The sequence below is a fragment of the Pseudorca crassidens genome, chromosome X, assembly GCF_039906515.1.
Source record: "Pseudorca crassidens isolate mPseCra1 chromosome X, mPseCra1.hap1, whole genome shotgun sequence".
NCBI lineage: Eukaryota > Metazoa > Chordata > Mammalia > Artiodactyla > Delphinidae > Pseudorca > Pseudorca crassidens.
This window is the reverse complement of record NC_090317.1, coordinates 106,536,623-106,549,534: the sequence shown is the minus strand read 5'-3', so window position 1 is coordinate 106,549,534 and position 12,912 is coordinate 106,536,623. Positions and strand designations below refer to the sequence as shown.

Genomic DNA, 12,912 nt, shown 5'->3' with positions numbered 1-12,912 from the left:
TTGAGTATGAACTTCTCTGGAGGAAAGAGGCAAGAAGCAGCAAGGCCCAGGGGTAGACAGGCTCACAGACCCCAGGAACCAGACCAAGATGTGCAAGTACCCAAAACTTGGTCCTATGACCTGTCATGGAGCCCTGGAGCTGGGGCTTCCCGTGGGGGTCAAAGCCTTCCTGCCCCTGGGCACCCTCCTACAGCTGCCCCAGTCCCACAGCTTCTCAGCTGAAGATGTGCAGCAAGTGGTGAACACCATGGGGAAGCAGTGGTTCACACTGCAGCCAGGGGACCCCGGCATTGGCTCTCATCCAAGCCAATCTTGGTCACTTCCTGCAAGTACCTGAGATGGATCTGATGCCCTTGGCAACCCGACAGGTCCTGCCCCTGATGCTTATTTATGGCACATTCTGGCAACACTGGCCATCCATCCCGTTCAAAGGCATGTCCTGCTGGGGAAGGATGCACATCCACCTGGCCTCAGGACTGCCTGGGGACTGTGCACAGTGTCATCAGTGGCAGGTGGCCAAATTGTGAAGTGGCCTTGTTCATCAATGGGCCCCTGGCCCTGGCAGATGAAATACCCTTCTTCCTCTCCGTCAGTGGGGTGATCCTGATTCCAGGGAATGCTGATGGCTTCCTGCTCCCCAAGTATTTCGAGAAGGCCGTGCAACTACGCCCCACCCAAAAGTCCCTCTCCTTGGCCGGTAATGAGTAGACAGAGTGTCAGAGTGGCCCCAAGCACCGCTCCAGAGGGTAAAGGATGATCCAACAATAAAATATTCATTAAATAAAGAAATGTAAATAGACAATCAAAAAAAGAAACTCATGATTGAAAAAAAAAGAAGTAACCACAGCCCAAGATCTCTTCCAGGCAAATTCTCTTACTGTTTCACTGTTCTCTGTGCTGACTCATCTTCCTCTCATTCAACTTGATGACTGCTTCCTTAAGCTCTTCTTCTTCTTTTTTTTTTTTACATCTTTTTTGGAGTATAATAGCTTTACAATGGTGCGTTAGTTTCTGCTTTATAACAAAGTGAATCAGTTATACATATACCTATGTTCCCATACCTCTTCCCTCTTGCGTCTCCCTCCCTCCCACCCTCCCTATCCCACCCCTCTAGGTGGTCACAAAGCACAGAGCTGATCTCCCTGTGCTATGTGGCTGCTTCCCACTAGCTATCTATTTTACGTTTGGTAGTGTATATATGTCCATGCCACTCTCTCACTTTGTCACACCTTCCCCTTCCCCCTCCCCATATCCTCAAGTCCATTCTCTAGTAGGCCTGTGTCTTTATTCCCATCTTACCCCTAGGTTCTCCATGACATTTTTTTTTTCTAAAATTCCATATATATGTGTTAGCATATGGTATTTGTCTTTCTCTTTCTGACATACTTCACTCTTTATGACAGACTCTAGGTTCATCCACCTCATTACAAATAGCTCAATTTCGTTTCTTTTTATGGCTGAGTAATATTCCATTGTATATATGTGCCACATCTTCTTTATCCGATGATGGACACTTAGGTTGTTTCCATCTCCTGGGTATTGTAAATAGAGCTGCAATGAACATTTTGGTACATGACTCTTTTTGAATTATGGTTTTCTCAGGGTATATACCCAGTAGTGGGATTGCTGGGTCACGTGGTAGTTCTATTTGCAGTTTTTTAAGGAACCTCCATACTGTTCTCCATAGTGGCTGTACCAATTCACATTCCCACCAGCAGTGCAAGAGTGTTCCCTTTTCTCCACACCCTCTCCAGCATTTATTGTTTCTAGATTTTTTGATGATGGCCATGCTGACTGGTGTGACATGATATCTCATTGTAGTTTTGATTTGCATTTCCCTAATGATTAATGATGTTGAGCATTCTTTCATGTGTTTGTTGGCAGTCTGTATATCTTCCTTGGAGAAATGTCTCTTTAGGTCTTCTGCCCATTTTTGTTTTGGGTTATTTGTTTTTTTTGTTATTCAGCTGCATGAGCTGCTTGTAAATTTTGGAGATTAATCCTTTGTCAGTTGCTTCATTTGCAAATACTTTCTCCCATTCTGAGGGTTGTCTTTTGGTCTTGTTTATGGTTTCCTTTGCTGTGCAAAAGCTTTGAAGTTTCATTAGGTCCCATTTGTTTATTTTTGTTTTTATTTCCATTTCTCTAGGAGGTGGGTCATAAAGGATCTTGCTGTGATTTATGTCACAGAGTGTTCTGCCTATGTTTTCCTCTAAGAGTTTGATAGTTTATGGCCTTACAATTAGGTCTTTAATCCATTTTGAGCTTATTTTTGTGTATGGTGTTAGGGAGTGATCTAATCTCATACTTTTACATGTACCTGTCCAGTTTTCCCAGCACCACTTAGTGAAGAGGCTGTCCTTTCTCCACTGTACATTCCTGCCTCCTTTATCAAAGATGAGGTGACCATATGTGCGTGGGTTTATCTCTGGGCTTTCTATCCCGTTTCATTGATTTATATTTCTGTTTTTGTGCCAGTACCATACTGTCTTCATTACTGTAGCTTTGTAGTATAGTCTGAAGTCAGGGAGCCTGATTCCTCCAGTTCCATTTTTCGTTCTCAAGATTGCCTTGGCTATTCGGGGTCTTTTGTGTTTCCATACAAATTGTGAAATTTTTTGTTCTAGTTCTGTGAAAAATGCCAGTGGTAGTTTGATAGGGATTGCATTGAATCTGTAGATTGCTTTGGGTAGTAGAGTCATTTTCACAATGTTGATTCTTCCAATCCAAGAACACGGTATATCTCTCCATCTATTTGTATCATCTTTAATTGCTTTCATCAGTGTCTTATAATTTTCTGCATACAGGTCTTTTGTCTCCTTAGGTAGGTTTATTCCTAGATATTTTATTCTTTTTGTTGCAATGGTAAATGGGAGTGTTTTCTTGATTTCACTTTCAGATTTTTCATCATTAATGTATAGGATTGCCAGAGATTTCTGTGCATTAATTTTGTATCCTGCTACTTTACCAAATTCATTGATTACCTCTAGTAGTTTTCTGGTAGCATCTTTAGGATTCTCTATGTATACTATCATGTCATCTGCAAAGAGTGACAGCTTTACTTCTTCTTTTCCGATTTGGATTCCTTTTATTTCCTTTTCTTCTCTGATTGCTGTGGCTAAAACTTCCAAAACTACGTTGAATAAGAGTGGTGAGAGTGGACAACCTTGTCTTGTTCCTGATCTTAGTGGAAATGCTTTCAGTTTTTCACCATTGAGGACGATGTTGGCTGTGGGTTTGTCATATATGGCCTTTATTATGTTGAGGAAAGTTCCCTCTATGCCTACTTTCTGCAGGGTTTTTATCATAAAGGGGTGTTGAATTTTGTCAAAAGCTTTCTCTGCATCTATTGAGATGATCATATGGTTTTTCTCCTTCGATTTGTTAATATGGTGTATCACGTTGATTGATTTGCGTATATTGAAGAATCCTTGCATTCCTGGAATAAACCCCACTTGATCATGGTGTATGATCTGTTTAATGTGCTGTTGGATTCTGTTTGCTAGTATTTTGTTGAGGATTTTTGCATCTAGGTTCATCAGTGATATTGGCCTGTAGTTTTCTTTCTTTGTGACATCCTTGTCTGGTTTTGGTATCAGGGTGATGGTGGCCTCGTAGAATGAGTTGGCGAGTGTTCCTCCCTCTGCTATCTTTTGCAAGAGTTTGAGAAGGATAGGTGTTAGCTCCTCTCTAAATGTTTGATAGAATTCGCCTGTGAAGCCATCTGGTCCTGGGCTTCTGTTTGTTGGAAGAGTTTTAATCACAGTTTCAATTTCAGTGCTTGTGATTGGTCTGTTCATATTTTCTATTTCTTCCTGATTTAGTCTTGGCAGGTTGTGCATTTCTAAGAATTTGTCCATTTCTTCCAGGTTGTCCATTTTATTGGCATAGAGTTGCTTGTAGTAATCTCTCATGATCTTTTGTATTTCTGCAGTATCATTTGTTACGTCTCCTTTTTCATTTCTAATTCTATTGATTTGAGTCTTCTCCCTATTTTTCTTGATGAGTCTGGCTAAAGGTTTATCAATTTTGTTTATCTTCATAAAGAACCAGCTTTTAGTTTTATTGATCTTTGCTATCGTTTCCTTCATTTCTTTTTCATTTATTTTTTATCTGATCTTTATGATTTCTTTCCTTCTGCTAACTTTGGGGGTTTTTTGTTCCTCTTTCTCTAATTGCTTTAGGTGCAAGGTTAGGTTGTTTATTCGATATGTTTCCTGTTTCTTAAGGTAGGATTATACTGCTATAAACTTCTCTGTTAGAACTGCTTTTGCTGCATCCCATAGGTTTTGGATCGTCGTGTCTCCATTGTCATTTGTTTCTTTTCTAGGTATTTTTTGATTTCCTCTTTGATTTCTTCAGTGATCACTTCGTTATTAAGTAGTGTATTGTTTAGCCTCCATGTGTTTGTATTTTTTTTTTTTTTTTTTTTTTTTTGCCGTACGTGGGCCTCTCACTGTTGTGGCCTCTCCCACTGCGGAGCAGAGGCTCCGGACACGCAGGCTCAGCAGCCATGGCTCACGGGCCCAGCCGCTCCGCGGCATGTGGGATCCTCCCAGACCGGGGCACGAACCCGTGTCCCCTGCACCGGCAGGCAGACTCTCAACCACTGCGCCACCAGGGAAGCCCCATGTGTTTGTATTTTTTACAGATCTTTTTCTGTAATTGATATCTAGTCTCATAGCGTTGTGGTCGGAAAAGATACTTGATACAATTTCAATTTTCTTAAATTTACCAAGGCTTGATTTGTGATCCAAGATATGATCTATCCTGGAGAATGTTCCATGAGCACTTGAGAAAAATGTGTATTCTGTAGTTTTTGGATGGAATGTCCTATAAATATCAATTAAGTCCATCTTGTTTAATGTATCATTTAAAGCTTGTGTTTCCTTATTTATTTTCATTTTGGATGATTGTCCATTGGTGAATGTGGGGTGTTAAAGTCCCCTACCATGAATGTGTTACTGTCGATTTCCCCTTTTATGGCTGTTAGTATTTGCCTTATGTATTGAGGTGCTCCTATGTTGGGTGCATAAATATTTACAATTGTTATATCTTCTTCTTGGATCGATCCCTTGATCATTATGTAGTGTCCTTCTTTGTCTCTTGTAATAGTCTTTATTTTGAAGTCTATTTTTTCTGATATGAGAATTGTTACTCCAGCTTTTTTTGGTTTCCATTTGCATGGAATATCTTTTTCCATCCCCTCACTTTCGGTCTGTATGTGTCTCTAGGTCTGAAGTGGGTCTCTTGTAGACAGCATATACATGGGTCTTGTTTTTGTATCCATTCAGCCAGTCTGTGTCTTTTGGTAGGAACATTTAATCCATTTCCATTTAAGGTAATTATTGATATGTATGTTCCTATTCCCATTTTCTTAATTGTTTTGGGTTTGTTATTGTAGGTCTTTTCCTTCTCTTGTGTTTCTTGCCTAGAGATGATCCTTTAGCATTTGTTGTAAAGCTGGTTTGGTGGTGATGAACTCTCTCAGCTTTTGCTTGTCTGTAAAGGTTTTAATTTCTCCAACAAATCTGAATGAGATCCTTGCTGGGTAGAGTAATCTTGATTGAGGGTTTTTCTCCTTCATCACTGTAAATATGTCCTGCCAGTCCCTTCTGGCTTGCAGAGTTTCTGCTAAAAGATAAGCTGTTAACCTTATGGGGATTCCCTTGTGTGTTATTTGCTGTTTTTCCCTTGCTTCTTTTAGTATGTTTTCTTTGTATTTAATTTTTGACAGTTTGATTAATATGTGTCTTGGCGTGTTTCTCCTTGGATTTATCCTGTATAGGACTCTCTGTGCTTCCTGGACTTGATTAACTATTTGCTTTCCCATATTAGGGAAGTTTTCAACTATAATCTCTTCAAATATTTTCTCAGTCCCTTTCTTTTTCTCTTCTTCTTCTGGAACCCCTATAATTCGAATGTTGGTGTGTTTAATGTTGTCCCAGGGTCTCTGAGACTGTCCTCAGTTCGTTTCATTCTTTTTTCTTTCTTCTGCTCTGCAGTAGTTATTTCCACTATTCTATCTTCCAGGTCACTTATCCGTTCTTCTGCCTCAGTTATTCTGCTATTGATCCCTTCTAGAGTATTTTTAATTTCATTTATTGTGTTGTTCATTGTTGCTTGTTTCATCTTTAGTTCTTCTAGGTCCTTGTTAAATGTTTCTTGCATTTTGTCTATTCTATTTCCAAGATTTTGGATCATCTTTACTATCATCATTCTGAATTTTTTTTCAGGTAGACTGCCTATTTCCTCTTCATTTGTTAGGTCTGGTGCATTTTTATCTTGCTCCTTCATCTGCTGTGTGTTTTTCTGTCTTCTCATTTTGCTTATCTTACTGTGTTTGGGGTCTCCTTTTTGCAGGCTGCAGGTTCGTAGTTCCCGTTGTTTTCGGTGTCTGTCCCCAGTGGCTGAAGTTGGTTCAGTGGGTTGTGTAGGCTTCCTGGTGGAGGGGAGTAGTGCCTGTGTTCTGGTGGATGAGGCTGGATCTTGTCTTTCTGGTGGGCAGGTCCACATGTGGTGGTGTGTTTTGGGGTGTCTGTGGACTTATTATGATTTTAGGCAGTCTCTCTGCTAATGGGTGAGGTTGTGTTCCTGTCTTGCTAGTTGTTTGGCATAGCATGTCCAGCACTGTAGCTTGCTGGTCATTGAGTGAAGCTGGGTGTTGGTGTTGAGATGGAGATCTCTGGGAGATTTTCACCGTTTGATATTACATGGAGCTGGGAGGTCTCTTGTGGACCAGTGTCCTGAAGTTTGCTCTCCCATCTCAGAGGCACAGCACTGACGCCTGGCTGCAGCACCAAGAGCCTTTCATCCACACGGGTCAGAATAAAAGGAAGAAAAAGTAGAAAGAAAGAAAGAGGATAAAAGAAAATAAAATAAAGTAAGGTAAAATAAAATAAAGTTATTAAAATAAAAAAATAATTATTAAGAAAAAATTTTTTTTAAATAGTAAAAACACAAAACAAAAAAAACCACAAGCATAGAACCCTAGGACAAATGGTGAAAGCAAAGCTATACAGACAAAATCTCACACAGAAGCATACAGATACACACTCACAAAAAGAGGAAAAGGGGAAAAAATAATAAATCTTGCTCTCAAAGTCCACCTCCTCAATTTTGGATGATTCGTTGTCTCTTCAGGTATTCCACAGATGCAGGGTACATCAAGTTGATTGTGGAGATTTAAACCGTTGCTCCTGAGGCTGTTGGGAGAGATTTCCCTTTCTCTTCTTTGTTCGCACAGCTCCTGGGGTTCAGCTTTGGATTTGGCCCCACCTCTGCGTTTAGGTCGCCGGAGGGCGTCTGTTCTTCGCTCAGACAGGACGGGGTTAAAGGAGCAGCTGATTCGGGGGCTCTGGCTCACTCAGGCCGGGGCGGGGGGGGGGGGGGGGGAGGGAGGGGCTCGGAGGGCGGGGCGAGCCTGCGGCGGTAGAGGCCAACGTGACGTTGCACCAGCCTGAGGTGCGCTGTGAGTTCTCCCGAGGAAGTTGTCCCTGGATCCCGGGACCCTGGCAGTGGCGGGCTGCACAGGCTCCCTGGAAGGAGGGTGTGGAGAGTGACCTGTGCTCGCACACAGGCTCATAGGTGGCGGCAGCAGCAGCCTTAGCGTCTCATGCCTGTCTCTGGGGCCCACCCTGTCAGCCGCGGCTCGCGCCCGTCTCTGGAGCTCCTTTAAGCGGCGCTCTTTTTTTTTTTTTTTTTGCGGTACTTGGGCCTCTCACTGTTGTGGCCTCTCCCGTTGCGTAAGCGGCGCTCTTAATCCCCTCTCCTCACGCACCAGGAAACACAGAGGGAAGAAAAAGTCTCTTGTGTCTTCAGCAGCTCCAGACCTTTCACGGACTCCCTCCCGGCTAGCCGTGGCTCACTAACCCTTTCAGGCTGTGTTCACACCGCCAACCCCAGTCCTCTCCCTGCGCTCCGATGGAAGCCCGAGCCTCAGCTCGCAGCTCCGCCCGCCCCAGCAGGTGAGCAGACAAGCCTCTCGGGCTGGTGAGTGCCGGTCGGCACCGATCCTCTGTGCGGGAATCTCTCCGCTTTGCCCTCCGCACCCCTGTGGCTGCGCTCTCCTCCGCGGCTCCGAAGCTCCCTGCCCCCCTCTGCCACCCGGAGTCTCTGCCCCCGAAGGGGCTTCTAGTGTGTGGAAAGCTTTCCTCCTTCACGGCTCCCTCCCACTGGTGCAGGTCCCGGTCCCTATTCTTTTGTCTCTGTTTATCCTTTTTTCTTTTGCCCTACCCAGGTACGTGGGCAGTTTCTTACCTTTTGGGAGGTCTGAGGTCTTCTGCCAGCGTTCAGTAGTTGTTCTGTAGGAGTTGTTCCACGTGTAGATGTATTTCTGATGTATCTGTGGGGAGGAAGGTCATCTCCCCGTCTTACTCTTCCGCCATCTTCCCCCTCTCCTCTCCCGTATACTTTAAATCATCTCTATATTACTTATGATACCTAATACAATGTAAATGCTATGTAAATAGTTATAAATACTATGTAAATGCTACATAAATATTTGCCAGCAGGGTAAATTCAAATTTTGCTTTTTGGAACTTTCTGGATTTTTTATTTTCCTGAATATTTTCTATCCTAGGTTGGTTGAATCCACGGATGCAGAGCCTGCAGGTACGGAGAGTAGAGGTATGCTCTTTACCTCTGCTCCAGCTCTCATTTACCTGTCAAGAAGGAAGGTCCTTGGGGAGCCATAGTATTATCTCTTGCCAAGTCTTCCCTTTTGGCCCTTTAAACTGCTTCACTGTGGAGTTTCAGAAAGCAGTTGGCTTTTTCAATTGTGTGGAGCTCTGAAATCAGAGGCCACAGGCCAAGAATGGCTCTTGACATAGCTATGTTCTCTTCCATTTTTGGTTGCTGTCTGGCTAGCTCTGACTGGGGTCCATCCCTCTGTAGGATGTTGCTAAAAGTAGGAAGAAGCAGCAGACACTGCTAAACTTGTAAATCTTTCTTGTTTACCCCACTGCTATTGCTTCTGCTGCCTGTGAGCTGCTTTCCAGGATCTTGTCGACCTGTGTGAATGCTGTGCCTAGCTAAGATTCTATTTCCTCAGAAGAAAGAGAAAATGGATGCTGGGGGGAGAACTTGCACTTTCTGCCACAAACGCCTATTGATTCAGACAGATTCTTAATTTCACTCCAGAAAGTGAGTCAGCAACTTGTAGAAGGCACGGGGGCAGTGAATAGAAAACTGGCACCCTCAGGCTGCCATATCATACAGTAGCAAAGGACTCACTTTCAAAAAGGAGATAGCCAGCTCCTCCCACAAGAAAAAAAAATGCAGCTTTTGCTAGTTTTGATATGATTGGTATAAACTTTTGCTAGTTTTGATATGATTGGTATAAATGCTCAAAGAATGTCTCATAACTAGCGGTGAAGCTGACTTTCTGGGCCCTGTCAAAACTTGATTTTGAAAGTCGAGTAAAACAGCTACACAGTGACTTTAATAACTGTAAACATGAGAAAACTCATGCACTATTACAACTTTTTTAATATGCTTGTCAGACTGCTGACATTACTTCCCAAATTCTTTTATTCTCTTTCAGATATAGTTAATGCGAATTTGGAGCTTGTAATATATTCCAAATACCTGATCATGTTTCCTCCCTTCTTATATTATAAAATAAACCTTTAAAGAGAATGAAAAATTAATGATTGTCACCAAGAGATTTTTCTTTCTTTTCTCAGCATGTTCATTTTATTATATGTTATTTTCCTGATGTTCATTTCGTGTGATAAATCTACCCCATATTCCTTTATCTCTAGCACTAAAGATACCTTCATTAATTTGCACTGTCTAAATACAAATTGAATACCAATTTTATTTGAGAATGGAGACAATGACCATTCTCAATGGAAGTTTTGGAACAAAGTCAACAGATTTTAAGAAATGTGTATTATAGTTATTTATGCTGGTATGTAATATAAGGGTGTATTTGGTCTATTTTGTTCACTGCTCTATACCTGGTACCTAGCACAGTATTTGGTGGACACTCAATAAATATTTATTTGGTTAATGAATTAATGTATTTTTCTTTTTAATAATCATAAGATATACTGGAAAATATTTAACCAAAGTAGTTGCAAGAGAGTTGAATCTTTTCTAGTCTAACAAGGAGAAGGCATGGTGGGATTATATAATTCAGATTATTAAAATTCATGAAAGCAATCACACTGGGTAAAAAGACATTTAACCTCAGTTTAATGTCTCTGAATATTCAACCAAGAGAGAGGAGTAAGGGCACAAACTGTGGGAACACAGTTATGTGATACAGTGTCTCAGATATGTATCTCTGGTGGGAGATAATGGCTGAGAAGACACCGGTCCAAATGATTGGCAACATTAATATGGAAATATACATATTCACCCGTTCTTCATATAGTCTCCTGGTCTCACAACAAATTTGAGAAGGGGTTTCTATTACTGTTCTATTACAAATGTGGAAAATGAGCTTCACAGAGGTGAATAACTTGTCCAAAGTCCCACAGGTGATGATTGGTAGAGCCAAGGTCAGAAGGTCTTTGACAATCAAGTTCACATTGGATAAAAAGTCACGCTTTCGTTCCACTGGCATTCGGCTACTCTGTGGTTCTCTCTCTGCCCCTCATACCCTTCGGCAGCATATCTCCCTTTCTTCTTGTTAAGGATATTGTCCTAACGTTGTAATGTCATTATGTGCTCTGAGTTAATAAATGGCTTCTTTTCTCTTTTAGTGTCCAAAGTGATACATTATTTACTGAGTCTTCAAGAAGGAAATAATGATGACTGGAGCCGAAGTCCCAGAATTCTCCACAAGCAACCTGCCATGCTACAGATTTCTAGGAAAGCTGGTTAGTAGGAACCCTCTATTAGAGACTGCAGGTTTGTCTCCCTCTTCACCTCTGTTATTATTTTCGCTCTCAAATTTACTCTGATATTAATATAACCACTGCAGCTTTATTTTGATTAGTGTTAGTATGGTATGTATTTCCCCATGCTTATACTTTTAACCTGTTTGCATCCTTAAATTCAAAGTGGGTTTTTGGTGGCAGCGTATTTGGATCTTGCTTTTTCATCCAACCTGATGATCTCAAAAATTGTTAGAAGTTCTCTACATATTTATTTTTTATTTCAAGCTTTTAAAAATTCTTTATTGTGATCGTGTGCACAAGTCTATATTTTATAAATAAAGGTGTGTATATATATATTGGAGAGTGTGATCAAAAATCTTTTTACTGATGGGCTAAACAATCAAAAATTCATGGAGACCAAGGCTTTAAGGGCAATGTGAACAATTGACCAATCCTCATTTCAGGTGAACAGAAATAGAACTGGAGGGTGAGACGGGGTCTAGACACCACACAACTCTAATTAAATGGCACCCTTCGGATCGTGTCTGTGAATGACGCTCCCTGGAATTGTGTTGAGCTATGGCTTTTGCTAGAGGATCCATTTGGAGGGAAGAATTAGAGTCACACATGAAAAAGGCTGTGAGGGTTCTGTTCCCAAGTGGACACAGGCCAAGCAAACTGTCCCAATTCACATTATTGTCCACGTAGAGGAGGAAAACTAATTTTCCCTCTTCCCTTCCAGGTTATTGGCTGAGAACGCCCCTGTAATAAAATACAGATTAACAGGAGAAACACAAACAGAAGTTTAATAACGTGGATACCTCCTGTATGCATTGGAGAGACCCGGGAAAACTAAATGACTCCCTGAAATGGCCCAAGTCCCCACCTTAAATACCATCTCCAGCTAAAGACGAGGATGTTGGAGGGATGGGAGGGCAGCCAGTTCTGAGAGACTATCAAGAGAAGCACAGTAAACAAGGGTAAGGTTGTTATGCAAATTTAAACCTCTGCCTTCTCCATGGATGACAGGTTCTAGAGACTCCTCTTCCTGACCCAGAGAGAAAGACACCCTTACAAATGGAGATTTCCCTTATAAATGTAGATGTTTCTTACAAAAGGGCAGCTTCTAGTCTATTTTCAGAGATTCTCCTCTGGCTGAAGTCTCTCAAAAATAATCAGCTCAGCAATTTGCAGACCCCTTCACTAAGGATGAGGATTCCATTCACCTGCGCTCCTAAGCGCACAAATGGCATCTCTATCCTTAAGGGCTCCCAGGCGAGTCCTGGTCTGCAGCTGCAGGTAATAAAGAAGAGGTGGGGCCTGGCACCTCGCTAAGGATCAGTTTTCTTGTGAGGGGATGGGGACTTCCCAAGGTTCTGAGCTGGGAAAGACGCATTCGGACTTGCCTTTAAAACCACCTGGTGGAGGGCTTCCCTGGTGGTGCAGTGGTCGAGAGTCCGCCTGCCGATGCAGGGGACGCGGGTTCGTGCCCCGGTCCGGGAAGATCCCACATGCCGCGGAGCGGCTGGGCCCGTGAGCCATGGCCGCTGAGCCTGCGCATCCGGAGCCTGTGCTCTGCAATGGGAGAGGCCACAACAGTGAGAGGCCCGCGTACTACAAAAAAAACAAACCACCTGGTGGAGAAGAGACAGGCAGGAAGGAGATGCCTCAGGAGGTGACTGCGACCACCCAGCCATGGGCCAGTTCGGACTGGTTGGTGGAGCTGTGGTGGTGAGAACTGGTTGGATCCAGGTATGTTCTCACCAGGGAGTCTTACTCACCAGCCACTGTGTAAGTCAGACGGTGAGAGATAAAGGACTCGAACCTAGGATTTGCCTGAGCAGCTACAAGCCTGTTTTTCCCTTTGAGATAAAGGGCACAGGACAGGGAGGTGGGCAGGTGGGGGCAGTAATGTAGTTGTGGATGTCTTCAGTTTGAAATCTAAGTCAGAATAGCCAGGTGAGAATGAGAACTGAGACCATTAATCTAGAAAGTTAATCTTTACACGATTCCTTAGAAGAAATTAGGCACATACCAACTCTTACCTCTGCTGATAGTCGTGTTTTCACCCCTGAATAAAGGA

The 12,912-nt window shown here is 42.5% G+C and overlaps 1 pseudogene; it reads left to right on the top strand.

Annotated features, from left to right (window-relative positions):
• Positions 1-768, top strand: LOC137217015 (tRNA 2'-phosphotransferase 1 pseudogene; annotated as a pseudogene).
• The last annotated feature ends 12,144 nt before the right edge of the window (positions 769-12,912 follow it).